This window comes from Macadamia integrifolia, chromosome 3 (assembly GCF_013358625.1).
Source record: "Macadamia integrifolia cultivar HAES 741 chromosome 3, SCU_Mint_v3, whole genome shotgun sequence".
Lineage (NCBI taxonomy): Eukaryota > Viridiplantae > Streptophyta > Magnoliopsida > Proteales > Proteaceae > Macadamia > Macadamia integrifolia.
The window spans coordinates 36,794,279-36,808,445 of record NC_056559.1 but is presented as its reverse complement, the minus strand read 5'-3'; the positions used below and the strand labels follow the sequence as shown (position 1 = coordinate 36,808,445).

Sequence of the window (14,167 nt, the reverse complement as noted above, 5' to 3'; positions counted from 1 at the left end):
TTTCGTTCTACTTATCATAAAACCTCTTAATTCTAAGCTTGATCTCCAAAGCTTCAGCGTAGTGTTAATCCCTTGCATAGTCTCATCTATGAGTACAATATCGTCAACGAATAACATGCACCATTGTAATTGATCTTAGATGTGTTTCGTTAACTCATTCATAATGAGTGCGAAGAGGTAAGGGCTTAGGGATGATCCTTGGTATGATCCAATTCTCATTGAGAAATCCCTACTTTGGCCTTCTGATGTTTTGACACTCGTTACCACTCTTCCATATATGTTCTTAATTATATCCACCAAGATATTGGAACCCCTTTTGCTAAATTAATTTTTTGGGTACTATCATTGGTTTTCTCTAGGTCAATAAAGACCATTTGGAGGTCCTTTTTGTAATCTTTATGAACTTTCATAAGCCTCCTTAAGAGGTAGATAGCTTCTGTCTTGAAATCTTTTGACATAAAACCATATTGATTCTCAGATATCTTAGTTTCTGCCCCAAAAAATTGAGATATCTTCCTTTAGATATCGATAGTTCCTAAAAATTGAGATATCTCCCTCGCACATTGGCCACACGCTCTCTCATAGAAATTGCCAAAAAAAAAAAAAAAAAAAAAAAAAAAGAAATAGTGAAGTGTTATACTTCACTCCGCATAGTGCATAGTGCATAGTGCATAGTGCATAGTGCATAGTGCATAGTGTCACGGGAAAAAAACTAAAAAATTAAACCATATAACATCAAAAACTTAAGATCGAACATATCTTCCCCAAAACACCAGGCGCAGTGCTCGAGCTCGAGGAACGCTAGCTACTTCCGTTAACGATCATCACTTACCACTTTTAAGGTTAGTTCTGACCTTCTCTTTCTCTCTCTCTCTCTCTCTCTATCTCCGCTAGCTTTTTCTTTCCCTGAATCCGGCGGATTTTCACGGTAACAACGCCGGATGGGAAGAAGACGTAGTCCAAAGCAAAGGTGTAGAACAAGTTCTAATTCCTTGCTCTTAGTTTTGTTTTTGATCATTTGATTAAGATCCATGAGTTATGGTTTCAAATTCTTTTATGGTGTTCTGCTTTGTCTGCGAGTTTTATTCCATATTAATGAGGAATCTCTAGCAAATACTGAAGTTTGTATATTCCCTCTTATAATTCTCTTCATCTTAGATTCATGGAGACGGGAGAATGGAAGTATTTGTTCATCAATTGCCACCTTTTTCACTTTTCGTTCTCAGACGACCTCATATAGAACGTTCAGTATAACCAAGAACCTGTGCCATATCCTATGTTCTCCGGCGTCGGTTCTCCCTCTATCTCTCTCGCGATTTATGATCTGGAAACCATAAACACGCTGGGTTTCTATCGTTTTAATCTGTAAATTCTTGATTTTTTTATAACTGAGACATGGGCTTGGTTTCTCCCCTCCCCCCTCCCCCCTCCCCCCTCCTACTTTTTGGCTTGCTTATATTAGAGATGCATGCGTATCTGTCTTTTGATCACTGTTGCTTCAGGGACTAGATGTCTTCTTCCTCTGAAGCGTTTCCTTGTTCAATCCCAAAACGATGGTATTTTGGATATTTCTGATGGGTTAAATTAAGGGATCACGTTGGCTTCTTGGCTCACTAGTTTTGCTTAGCAACTGATTTGAATCACCTCTGCTTTCTAATATTGGCAACTTAGTTGTATTCATCTATAATGGTGCAGAAACTTAAGCAAAATTTTCCGATCCGATAAGCTACTCTTTGTAACATGTTCCAGATAATGATTTAATCTCCAATATTTGTGCCAAGAGCTAAACTTTTCAGGACAGGGACCAAAGACTGTCATGTAACACATCGGATGTGGGCCCAATTTTGTGGAAGGTAGATCCCAATCAGAGTTGGCTTAAGCATAGCTGTCAGGGAAACAAGGTGATTCAAGGCGGTGGCCAGGGGCCTAGGCATCGTTCAGGCACCCTAGACTTGTACGTAGTTACACTAGTTAAGATACATAATACATATGAGTTCTTCTCCTCGTCACACTAATTATAGAGTTTTTGACTGCAGAACATGCTGACCTGGGGTGAACCAAGATTAGCCCAACAGCTCAGCCCAAGCCTAGTTGTCAAATGTCATACTTAGGCTGGGTTTAGGCCCAAGTCAACCTTAAATCCCCTAGGCCCAGTTGGGGCTGAAGTTACTTCAGGCAGCAGAAAACTCCAAAAGCCAAATTCAAAATTGAACATCCTTTTGGTTTTGGTTGACCGTGTTGTTAAATGCTGTTGTGTATTGGTTTGTCCTTGTTGTCAACACTGACAAATGTGGCAGCGGAGTACAATTGGCAAGTTGTGTCAGGTTTGGTGGTTTCAACATGGGTCAACTTTGGGGGCATTTTGGTCATTTCATATGGGAGATTTTGCTGGGCATGTGGAGTTGGATAGAAACATTGTTGGGCATGTTGATGTGTTGTCATTGTTGGCAACCCTCTTGGTGACAACCTACACGTAGTGATGATATGTGTTTGGTGGTGTTGGAGAGTTTGGGGTGGTGCAGTAGCAGCAACTTCATGGGGTTTTTGACCTATCCTTTGGTTGATTCTTGTAGAATCTCAAAACATTAGAAAGGAAGACCTTTGAGTCAGCTTTTGATGAGTTAAAGTTTCACATCAATCTGACACTGGAATTGGAAGTTATGGAAAAAACATCCGACTTGATCTATTCTATGTTTTTTTTTGTGTCATTCAGATTCAAGGTCAGTTTTGTGGTCCTTGCATTGTTCCTTTGTTAAGGTGTATTGATGATAAATGTAGTTTTTCGAGTTTTCTGTACGTAGGAAAATGAATCATGTCAATCGGAGTTGGGATGGAGAATATATTGTTGTTTTCGTACAAGTACGCACTGATCATAATTGACAACGTGCCGTAGTTGAGTGACAATGTTTCATTGGCGAGCCAGGCTGTCCTAGTGTTGAGTTTTTTGTCTAAGAAGCTCGACAACTAGAAGATTCTGCCTGACACTCAAAGTGGGGGTCCCTAGATAATGAGCCATTGTTGAGGGATGGCCCCTCTTTGTCTAGTTGGGCCATTTGAGTGGCGAGTGCTGTCATCTTGTGACATTTTCAGTTCATACGACTTTTGATCAAATTTTGAGCAGGTTACAGGCCGAATTAGAAGAATTCTACTTCTAGGAAACTTGGAGATCTGTGAGTCTACTTTCAGATGCAAAATAGAATTGGCCCGATTAGAGATGTACATAAGGAGTTATGACCTTTGGATTGAGCAAAGGTCAATCTACTAGAGTGGGTTCCAGTCTGAACTGGGTGGTTAGACCATGCATGAAATTGGTGCTTTTTGTTAGCCTTATAAATTATGTTTTTAGGGATTCATTTATTGTGCCTTAAAGTGCAAGAAGCGAGTAAAGAGAGGTTAGAGTCATCTCAAGAGAAAAGATGAGAGGGAAGAAGGAAGCTTGTGGTTACATTGAAGTGTCTCCAACAACCATTGTTTAGCACCATTAACTTGTGTTGAAGTCTATTGAAGGTTGGTTGGGTGTATAAAAGCTTCATTAAAGTGTCATTGTAAGAAAGGCAAGGAAGAGAAGAAAAGAAGAGAGAGAGAAGAAGAGGTCCCCACTTGCTTGTAGTAACTTGAAGATTCAAGTTCTCCACCGCGTTGGGTTAGTTGAAGATTCCATTGATGTCATAAGATCCTATCTGAGTATCAAGATCAAGTTTGGGACATATTGTAAGCATCTCTACCTTTAGGTAGTTTAACTTTGAGATTTGTAGTGTGTAGACCAAGGTGCTTGACAAAAAGCCTAGACAAGGTTGAGCTTGTATTTGGGGCATCATTATATAAGCCCATTATATATATTTTTGGGGGGGTGTTTGGTGGGTGGCGAACATGGGAGTTGTTGCTCCTTGGTAGTTGCATCTACCATTTTCGGCATTGTAGTGCCCTCCCAGTTATATGGTAGGTAAGTTAGGGTAGGTGCCCTTGTCAGTTGCAATTGACTAAAAGTAGCATGTCGAGCAACATATGATGCCCTTATTGTCATTACTCCGTGGATGTAGGCGACTTTCCAAACCACATATATTTTGTCTCGTGGATTGCATGTGTTATTTGGAGTGTGTTTGCTGCAGGATGGGTGTGCACACTAGGTAGACCTTGCCACAGGGTTGTATGGCCTGATGTGGTTGAGAGGCCAGGTGTATTACACGACCTGTATGTGCCGAGCATCATCAACAATGTAGTAGGGCCGTAAAAGGAAAGAATTTGTTACATTGATTTACCCCCTCAGTGTCAGGCGTAGTTCAACAAAGGCAACGACATTGGTAATGAGTAATGGACAGTGGCGAAGGTACTAGGCTCTAGGCAGTACCGGGGGGGCAACAAAAACTGTTGGGGTCACCTAACGGTGCTGGTGAGGGAAGCAGTAGCCTTGGGGGTGCTGGCAGTGATCGTGAGGGCCATAAGAGAGTCAAACAATGGAGAGGGTTGTAGCAGGGTCGGCAACAATGGTAGGGGCCGTTAGGGGCCTAGTCGCAAAGGGAAAGGACCACTAGGGGCCTGGTAATGAGGGCGAGGGGCAAGGTTCTAAATCTCGGGTTTCGACCCAGATTTTGGTCAAAACCATCAAAATTCCGTGGAAAATAGGGATTTTTTCCTGGCTTTGTGGAAACCATGGTTTCAACCCCCAAACATTTTTTTTGTCTAATTTTGTGTACATCCTATTTTTTAAGAATAAGATCCACCATGCCCACCACCATATCCCGATGACCCCGTGCTCTCGAAAGATGGACCACCAACATATACACCATACGATAGGACCCATAATGTGATGCTGATCCAACACTCCCACGGCCACTATCACCATGATGTGCTGGATTAGGGCTCAAGTTTATGAGTTATGGTGCACGCTAATGGCCTAGATCCTTTACTCCCTCCCAAACTCATGGTTTTTATTGTGCCAGACTAGCCCGATATATCCATGCCCATGCCTATACCCATCCCAGTTGCCTCCTCATCAGGTTTGAACTGCTGGCTTGGTCCTCGAGTGTAGCCTTTTGGTTGTCATGAACCGTTATGTGGCATGGGGTGAACTTAGTCTCCCCTGTGAATCTAATTGGCTTTGGTTGTGGATCCAGGTCTTGATGCATCATCATCATCATCATCATCATCATCATCATCATCATCATCATCATGCTTTTGGTCGGGTCAAGTGTTTGAGTGGCAAACGATGAAGGTGACCACTGCTCTTCATCATCATTTCCAGTACCAGGGTGGGGCTCCAATGGATGTGGTGTCTGTGAGTGAACTCTGCCCTCTCTCTCTAGATAGTTGTCAACGTTAGCATCCATATGTGAAGCAAATCTAACTGTTGGGTTGACCCCCAGGCTCATCTAAAAGTGGCTCACCTCGATCTTTAACCCACTCATAAAGGGGATCTTCCTCATCTTCATCCATATGGAAGATTTTGGCAAGCTTGACTGGGCTATTATCATTCTCCATGCCAAGGCGTATGTGCTCTTCTTTTAATCTCATATTATAATGCACATACACTAGGTCCTCCAGCCTCTTAGCACACAATCAATTCCGTCTCTTAGAGTGTATGAGGTTGAACGTACTCCAATTGCGCTTGCACCCTGTGGTGGAACATGCCTGAGAAAGCATTTTAATTTCTACTTTGGAGTTTGGACAGGTTGGGTGATGGCGCATATCTAAATATGAACCAAAAGACTGAGGTTATTGGACCAACCAGCAGCAATGCCGTCCCGACTTGCAACAGTTGCTCCGCGGCCGAAACTCCCAGTACCTTCTTTGAAAGCTTTCATCTGTATGCAATTTAGTGTTTGGTACCAATGTTAGCAACTTAGCATCGATACCCTAAGTTTTATTTTATTTTTTTTTTTATGAATAAATATTGCATTAAAAAGGGGAAAGAAAGAGAGGGGAAACCAAGCCCACGAGGCAATGACAATCAAAACAAAAGAAAGGGGAGGGGCAAGGGGGCAAAGTACGGCTAACTAGGTGCGACTAGCACCTCAAGGGGGTGACAAAGACAAATAGACTAAGGGGGATACAAATCATCATGGGGATGGGGAGAAGCTAAAAAAGAGGAGAGACCAACAATGAGCCTGTTCCTTTAGGAGTTCCTGACAGGTTTCTGTTTGGGAGAAGTAAGTTTGGAGCGAACATCAAAATAAATGGCATTCCAATTTTTATCTGATCATAAGACAGGGAGTTGGCCATCCATCTACGAATATTCCGTTTTATCCAAATGTGGTCAATAGTAGTGCAAAAAGTAAGGTTGCCCGCAGTGTCATAGATAGAGGTACTTGAGAAGGTCATGTCAATCCAGATCCATTTCCTATTAAAAGGCAAAATGGGTCTCCTAGAAGGCCAACAATGGCAAAAGACTTTTCTCCAGATAGCGGATGAGAGGGGGTAGTTAAAGGAGAGGCGGTTGATATCTTCAATATTGTTCCAGCAGAGACAACAAGAAGGGGAGGCTTGGATGTGGTGATGGATGAGAAAGGATTGGGCTAGGAGACAGTCCTTTAGGGCTCACTAGGTGGTGAAACTATGATGGGGGATGTGGCCTTTGAACTAAGCAACATTGTGCCAAGGGACTCTAGTGGCAGTGGAATTGATAAGGCTCCAGGCGGAGGCAGAGGAGAAGCGGCCATTGGGAAGAAGGATTCCATGAAATCCTGTCCTCACGGGCATCCCTGTGTGTGTGTGTGGGGGGGTAGATCTGCCCAGATATCAGCTAGGGATGGGGATGTGAGAGTGTACCAAATATCATTTGAGATGATGGATTCAACAATGGCATTTTCGGGAATTCCAGAGGAGTACACAGTTTGGGGGCTGAAAATGGAGAGGAGACTAGTAGGGTGCCATTTATCCAATCAGAAGTAGTTGGAAAACCCATTACTGATGGAGGAGTAGATGGCATTGAGGGCAAGAGGTCTGAGGTTGAGGATGTTTCTCCAGACCCACGAGGCATCAGAAGGAGAGTATCCAAATGGAATTCTTTTTAAGGAGAGAGGAGTATATCTAGTTGACCAGGATACAATTGTGCTTGGAGACATTCCATGTGAGCTTGAGGGTGCCAGCTTCGATGTTACCATTGACTTTTCTCAAACCTAGACCTCCCTCAGTTTTGGGGAGGCAGATAGAGGCCCATCTAAGAGGGTGAACTATGAAGGAATTTGGACTGGTCTGTGCCTTTCCAAAGGAATGCATGAAGGATGGATTCGATGGCTTTGGAGATAGAAACAGGAAGAGAGAAGACACCCATCCAGAAAAGGTATATAGATTGAATCACAGATCTAGCAAGGATAAGGAGGCCCATGTAAGGTAGAAGCCTTCCTTTCCAAAGGAGCCTTTTCCTCACAAGCTCAAGCATGGGGGAGCAATGATGGGCAGATAGTCTGGACGAAATGAGGGGAAGCCCCAGGTACTTGACCGGTAGGGAGCCTAGGGAGAAAGCCAGAGATCTGAAGGAGGGTATCTTTAATAGAGTTCGAGACTCCAGCAAGAAAGATATAGGACTTGGCTAAGTTGATGCAGAGGCTAGAGAGGGTTCCAAAGGAATTTAGGGAGGAAATGATGGAGGAGATGGAAAGAGAGTCTGCTTTGGAGAAGATAATGAGGTCATCATCAAAGGTAAGGTGAGTGAGACCATAGATTTGATTTTGGGGATGGGAGTGATGAGGTGAAGGTCAGTTGCCGATTGGATGGATCTAGAGAGGACCTCGAGAGCGAGGGTGAAGAGGGGGGGAGAGAGCGCAACCTTGCCTGATACCCACAGAGGAGTTAAAGTATCCAGCCAGACCACCATTAACAAGGATAGAAAACATGGGGGTGGAGATGCAAGAGTGAATCCAATGTATGAAGGCAAGGGGAAGGACATCTGACTAAGGAGTAAGGACCTTGGAAATGAAATCCCAATGAATGGAATCAAAGGCTTTATGAATATCATTCTTGAGGAGGGCAGCAACAGAGTTGGATTTTTTATGAAATCCTCTAACCACCTCATGGCATAGAATGATGTTATCTGAAATGCTTCTACTAGCAATGAAATCAGATTGATTAGGGCTGACTGGAGAGTCCACAACCGGTTGAATTCAATTGGCGAGGATTTTGGCGATGAACTTGTAGATGAGGTTACAAAGGGCGATAGGGCGGAAGTCAGCCATAGAGGAGACTCCCTCATGCTTGGGGATGAGGCAGAGGAAAGTGTGGTTAACACCTTTGATCTGAGAGAGATTGAAAAAGAAGGTTTGGAGATGAGCAGAGGGATGAAGTTGGAATTGGATCTAGCTTTGAGGGAGCGATGGGAAAAGGCAGAGTTGGAATATCCAAGCTCCAACCATTTAATTCTAGATTTTTGCCGGAGAAAAATCTAATCCTGGGCAAGGAGGGAAGAGAACTCAAGGGCAGCAGCCTTTTCTTCCTCAACAAGAGAAGGATTGAGAGGGTCCAATTGGAGAGAGGATTGGATGGTTCGGAGATAATCTTTGCTCAAGGAAACTCTATTGGAGATGTCATTGAAGGTGGAATGGTTCTAGGATTTGAGGGCAATCTTGACATTTCTGAGCTTCCTGGAAAAGGCAATAAGAGGAGAGGAGTAGGCTTGGACAGGCAGGCTCCGAGCCTGACGAACAATAGAGAGGAAGCTTTGGTGAAGAGTCCACATATCAAAGAATTTGAAAGGTTTGGGCCTAAAGAATATGTAGGGATTAACATAGAGGGAGATTGGGGAATGGTCAGAGATGTTGGGGAGATCAAAGGTAGCATGAGACGAGGGGAAGGAGGTCATCTAGGATTCGTTGACCAGAACACTATCATGTTTACTAGCTTTTCTTCTAGAGTCAAATCTATGGTTTTGCCATGTGAAATCGGCTCGAGACCATCTGAGGTCATGCTCCCCAATGTTATCGATCAGAGATGTGTTGTTTGGTGCTCCATTTTCCCACTGAGGCCGAACCTATACCTATGCTCGAGAGATGGCTGTTTATACATTGATAAGGGATGTATGGATTCTTGAGAAGAGAGGAGCCATGGTGGTCCCCTTTGGACCGCCCGGATCCCACGAGTGAATAGAAAGTACTAAAGGAGCCCACCGCAGAATAGTCAATGGGGGCTCCGCCCAACTTTTATAGTAGTTCTGACCATATTGAAATCCCCTGCAAGGCCCTACGGGAGGGAGCCCATATTGGGAGCAAAATACCACGGGTCATTCGAGAGATCTTCTCTATTTGTGGCACGATTGAAGTCATAAATCACAGAGAGGATGTAAATGTTGGAGCCGGATAGATCGGAGATAGAGAGATGGATCGCTTGGGAGGAGATAGAAAGGGAGGAGACACTAAGCTTGGTTGGTTCTAAAGGATCCAGATACGACCATTGGGATGGAGGAGAAATTAGAGGTGGAGGACTGAGAAGAAGCAATACGGTTAAGGATGCGGGGGGCATTAGACTCAAGAGACTTTGTTTCCAGCAGGCAGCAAAGGTCGGATTTGGAAGAGCGGATGAGGCCACGAATGACGGATTGCTTTGTCGAGGAATTTAATCCTCGGATGAACCAAATGGTCCAAGGGATCATTTGGAGTGGGAGAAGTGTGGCACCGAGGGCTCAAGGGAGCCATGAGAGAGTTTTTCCTGCGGTGTCATTCTATGAGGGGGAGGGGTGAGAGGAAACATGGGGTAGAGAGTGGGGGGAACAAATTTGGTAGATTTGGACCGGGAAGAAGCTAGGGGTTTGGTGGGATTAGGCTTAGAGGTATGCTGAAAATAAATATCATTCTCACCTCTGTATTGATAGCATACTGAGCCTTCAAATTTGCCTCAATCTTCTCCACTATTGTGTAAACTGCATCTATGAAATCAGTTCTTGTTGCAAGCCTATGCTTGTATTGGTACTTTGGATTTAGATGGTATGCTGAAAATAAATACTACAAAGTAGTAAATAAGCGACAAAATGTCAAAATTTATGAGTTGAAGTAAGGTGAATACAGTAAAACTCACCAGCCTTATGATATGTAGTGGATGCGTGAGCTGCTTCTCTCAACAGTCTTTGAGTATGGAAATGAACTTTCTTGTACCCATTTTGTACATTGCCTCCACCTCCATCTTCATCATTTCTATAGCTACCCATATAATTGGTAAGGTGGGTTTCCTCTATGAGTACCTTTCTCAAGACGGTGATGATCGGGTCTAATATCCTTATTACCACTTCTTGAGGTCATCGCAGAATTTTTCACTAGCAATAGTGGCCTGGGCCATTTTCCCTCTCTGAGAATTAGACCCCTCCCAATCAAACCAATCCTCTGAAGCAAACATTTACCTAAGTTCAGACTTCTTCGTCTTAAGGCTCTTTAAATCGATGTAGTTTGTTGTGAAATGTGTCATCCCTGGCCTCACCAAGGTCACCATCACATTTGCTCCTCAACAATTGCAGGGCAAATCCATGGTTGTAGACAAAGGTTGTTATCTGTCTTGCTTTCTCAACAACCTTTTTTATAATATTCAAATTTCCCATGTATCAAGATGAGATCAATGCAATGGGCTGCACATGGAGTCCAAAATAGATGGTACCTATGGTTTTTCATTTTTTTCCCCTAGCCTTCTTGAAATTACTCCCATTGTCAGTGGCATCAGATATTAACCCAATTTTTTTCAAATATATGTAATAGGAAAATATATTTTTTAAGACATAAAATATTAAGAATAATTAACATGCAAAAAAAAAAAAAAAAAAAAAAAAAAAAAACGACTTACATATAAAAAATTGAAAGCATCTATTATGTTTACAACTTCATTGTACCCTAAAAAATAAAAAAAAAGTTTTTTTTTTTTATTTTTTTATGTGCAGCCTATTTTTGACCTTTTTAGGATAATGCATAAACTATTTTGATGGAGGACCCTTAGGGAAGGGAGGGGAAATCAGGGTAGGGAGGGGGAAAAAGGAGGATCACACTCACACATTCATTCAATAATCAAATTGCTCTCTAAATCTTAAATCGATTACAACCAATATATAGGAAAATAGGAACATGAAATTAGAAACTTAACTGGAATGGAAACTAGCCTAAACTAGGAAACAACTATAAAAAGGAAATCAAAGCAAGGAAATAAATCCTACTCCTACGTTCAAGTCTGGAAAATAAAAACATGAAATAAAATACTAAGTAAACTACTAATTTTATTTCCAACCCTTGTTGGACCAAAACCCTGGGTTGGACCGGTTCTTCTTGGCTCTTGGCTTCCAAAGCCGGTCATGCTGGTCCAACCAAGAAAGGGCAGCCGTATCTGCATCAACTCTCCTCCTCTGAAAAGAACTCGACTCTGTCTAGTTAGGGAAAGGACCGAGGAGACCGTCTGAAGGAATACGTTGAATGAGGAACGCTCCCACCATCTTCTTGAGCTGAATTTCAGGGAGATCTTTGGCAAGATGAAATTTCATAGTCTTGTTGGCATGCTTGAAGGCATAGGTATTGGCATAGCCACAATGCTGTACTTTCTTATCAAACAACTAAGGTCGACCAAGAAGGATATGGCACACCTTCAGAGGGAGGACATCACATTGGACTGTATCCATAAATCCACCAATGGAATATGTGACTAAACACTTATCTGTGATTTTGATATTAGTGTTGTTCACCCACGCAACCTTGTAAGGATTAGGATGTGGTTCTGTATTCAATCTCAGCTTACGAACAGCGTCTTCAGAGACAACATTAGTGCAACTGCCTCTATCAATGACCAAGGTTAGCAACTGATCATTGCACTTCACACGAGTCTGAAAAATACTACTGCAGCGCTAATCTTCATTTTCAGTGGCCTTCTGAGTGGTTAGCATATGACGAATGACATAAAAAGGATGTTGGTCTTAGTCACTGAGAGTGTTATTGACTTCACCTGTTGCACGCTCTTCTCTTAAATTCGGGAATATGTTGTATAGGAGAATCCTTATCAATAAAAGCAACCAAACGGCTGGGACATTGAGCACTGATATGTCCAAATCCATGGCATGAGTAGCACTGAACTGTAAATTTTGAAGAATCAGAAGGTTTATCTGAACCACGCCGAGGGGGTGAGTATGGGCGAGTAGGCCGTGAAAATGACATTTTAGAGACATGTCGAGGTGGAGAATACGACCGACTAGGTCGTGAAGAGGCCATATATGTAGTACTAGCCTGTGGTTTGTTAGATGATCTCTCTTGGGTAGGAGACTGTTGCCAAACGGAACTAGTACCTCGAGAAAAAGTATCTGCAAAATTTCTCCGGTTGTATGGGCGTTTCAGATTTTCCTCAACCTGATATGCTACTTGTACGGTGTCTTCCATGGTAGGTAGTCGACTAAATGCAAGGGCAACACTAAGTTGAGGGTGCAAACCATTGCGAAATTGGGCCACTAAGGCTTCTTCATCCCACTTAAAGTCAGAACGAGTGGCCAAATAATAAAATCTAGCAACATACTCTTCAACAGTCAAATTCTCTTGTTTCAATTGTGCAAATCTGAGATGCATGCGTTGCTTGTAATCAGAAGGCAAGAATCGTCGATTCATGACTTCATACATTTCAGCCCAAGTAGTGACCAAACCAATGCCTCGGGTTCGGTTCTGTTGTTGTTGCTTGATCCACCAGACTCGAGCCGTGCCTTTCAGTTTGGCCTCTGCAAATAGGATCTTTCGAGCCTCAGTCAACCCGTACCATCTGAAGAATGTATCTAAGCTGTGAATCCAGTCAAGGTACAATTCTGAATTATTGCCTCCATAAAAATCAAGGACATCCAGTTTTGCTACTCTTTCTGCTCCATCATCATGTCTACCAGTCCCATATGGTGGTGGTGGTGGTAGTGTTACTGGCGGATCCTGTGGAGTGGTGTTGGAAGAATCCCCAGATTGAATGGGACTCTTTCCTTTATTTGCTGCCACCAAACGATCAATAGAAGCTTGCATAGATTCCACCATTGTTTTTAGGGACGTGACCATGTTAGTGAGAGCATCAAATTTTGTATCAGTTTCTCCTTTATAAGAATTCAGCTGTTGAACAACTTCACTGTTGGCTACCATGGTGATGATTAACAAAATAGCACTCAAGAATATATGGTAGAATAGTAAATAACTTTTTTTTTTTTTTTTTTTTTTGGAAGGGCAGAATTGCAATTACTTGAGATTCAATTAAACCACAAAGGGGTGTATCACATATGGGCAGGGGTCTAATTGTAAATAAGAAAAAAATAGGAGGGATAAAAGAATTAAAGAGAAACCAATGGGCAAAGTGGGGAAATCAAACAAATTAAAAAGATTAAGGGAGAAATATTTGGGGTGGGGTTTAGATTACTGACAGAAGGGTAGGGATCTCCTTCTTGGAGATGGAACCAGCAGAGAGGACTCTGATCTATCGAACCAAAGAATGAGTCGGAAAAGGAGTCGGAACCAGGTAAGTCGCCCTCTCTTTCTCTCTTCTTGGCTTCTCTTCTCCTTCTTGTTTTCTTCCTCTCTTTTTTTTTTCTTTGCTGTTGGACACAGAAAGAGGAGGCGGTGGCTGCTGTCGGAAGGGAAAAAGAAGTGAAAAGAGGAGGCTAGGGGTGTCAATTCCTAAACCGAACCGGTAAAACCGGCCGGACCGAACCGATAACAACCCGGACCGAACCGAACCGAAGCCTTATTGGTTCGGTTCGGTTCAGTATTGTAACCCCAAAACCAAACCGAACCGCACCGAAAACCGGATGAACCCGAAACCAAACCGAAACCGGCTCAAAACCCGGACCGAAACCGAAACCAAACCGGTAAGAAACCGAAACACTCCAAAATTCATTAAAAAAATTAAAATTTGAATAGTTTTGTATACATTTGTATGGAAAATCGAATTCAAACTAGACCAAAAATCAAAACCAACCCGGTTACAAATGATTTAAGAAATCGAAGTTCAACAATTCATCATTTGGTTGTTTCCTAATGGCTTCATACCCGTTTAAAAAACCGATCCAAATCGAAATGAACCTAATAAATCCAAACCGGTACCAACCCGAACCCAAACCGCACCGAAACCGACACCGGACCGAAACCGATAAATCCTTATTGGGTCGGTTTCGGTCACTTCCAAACTCACACCGAAACCGCACCGACCCGGACCGTTGACACCCCTAAGGAGGCGGTGGGATTTCCGATGGAAACCAGTATGA

General features: G+C 42.8%; 1 long non-coding RNA gene across 3 annotated transcripts; it reads left to right on the top strand.

The window, feature by feature from the left end:
- The first annotated feature begins 658 nt into the window (after positions 1–658).
- LOC122073210 lies at positions 659–9,321 on the top strand. Of its 3 annotated transcripts, none has more exons than XR_006138683.1 (3): positions 659–842; positions 1,782–1,954; positions 2,037–9,321. It is a non-coding gene; the product is annotated as an uncharacterized LOC122073210 (long non-coding RNA). The 3 variants fall into 3 exon arrangements; XR_006138684.1 differs by having other exon boundaries at positions 660–842; positions 1,802–1,954; XR_006138682.1 differs by lacking the exon at positions 659–842 and having other exon boundaries at positions 1,476–1,954.
- The last annotated feature ends 4,846 nt before the right edge of the window (positions 9,322–14,167 follow it).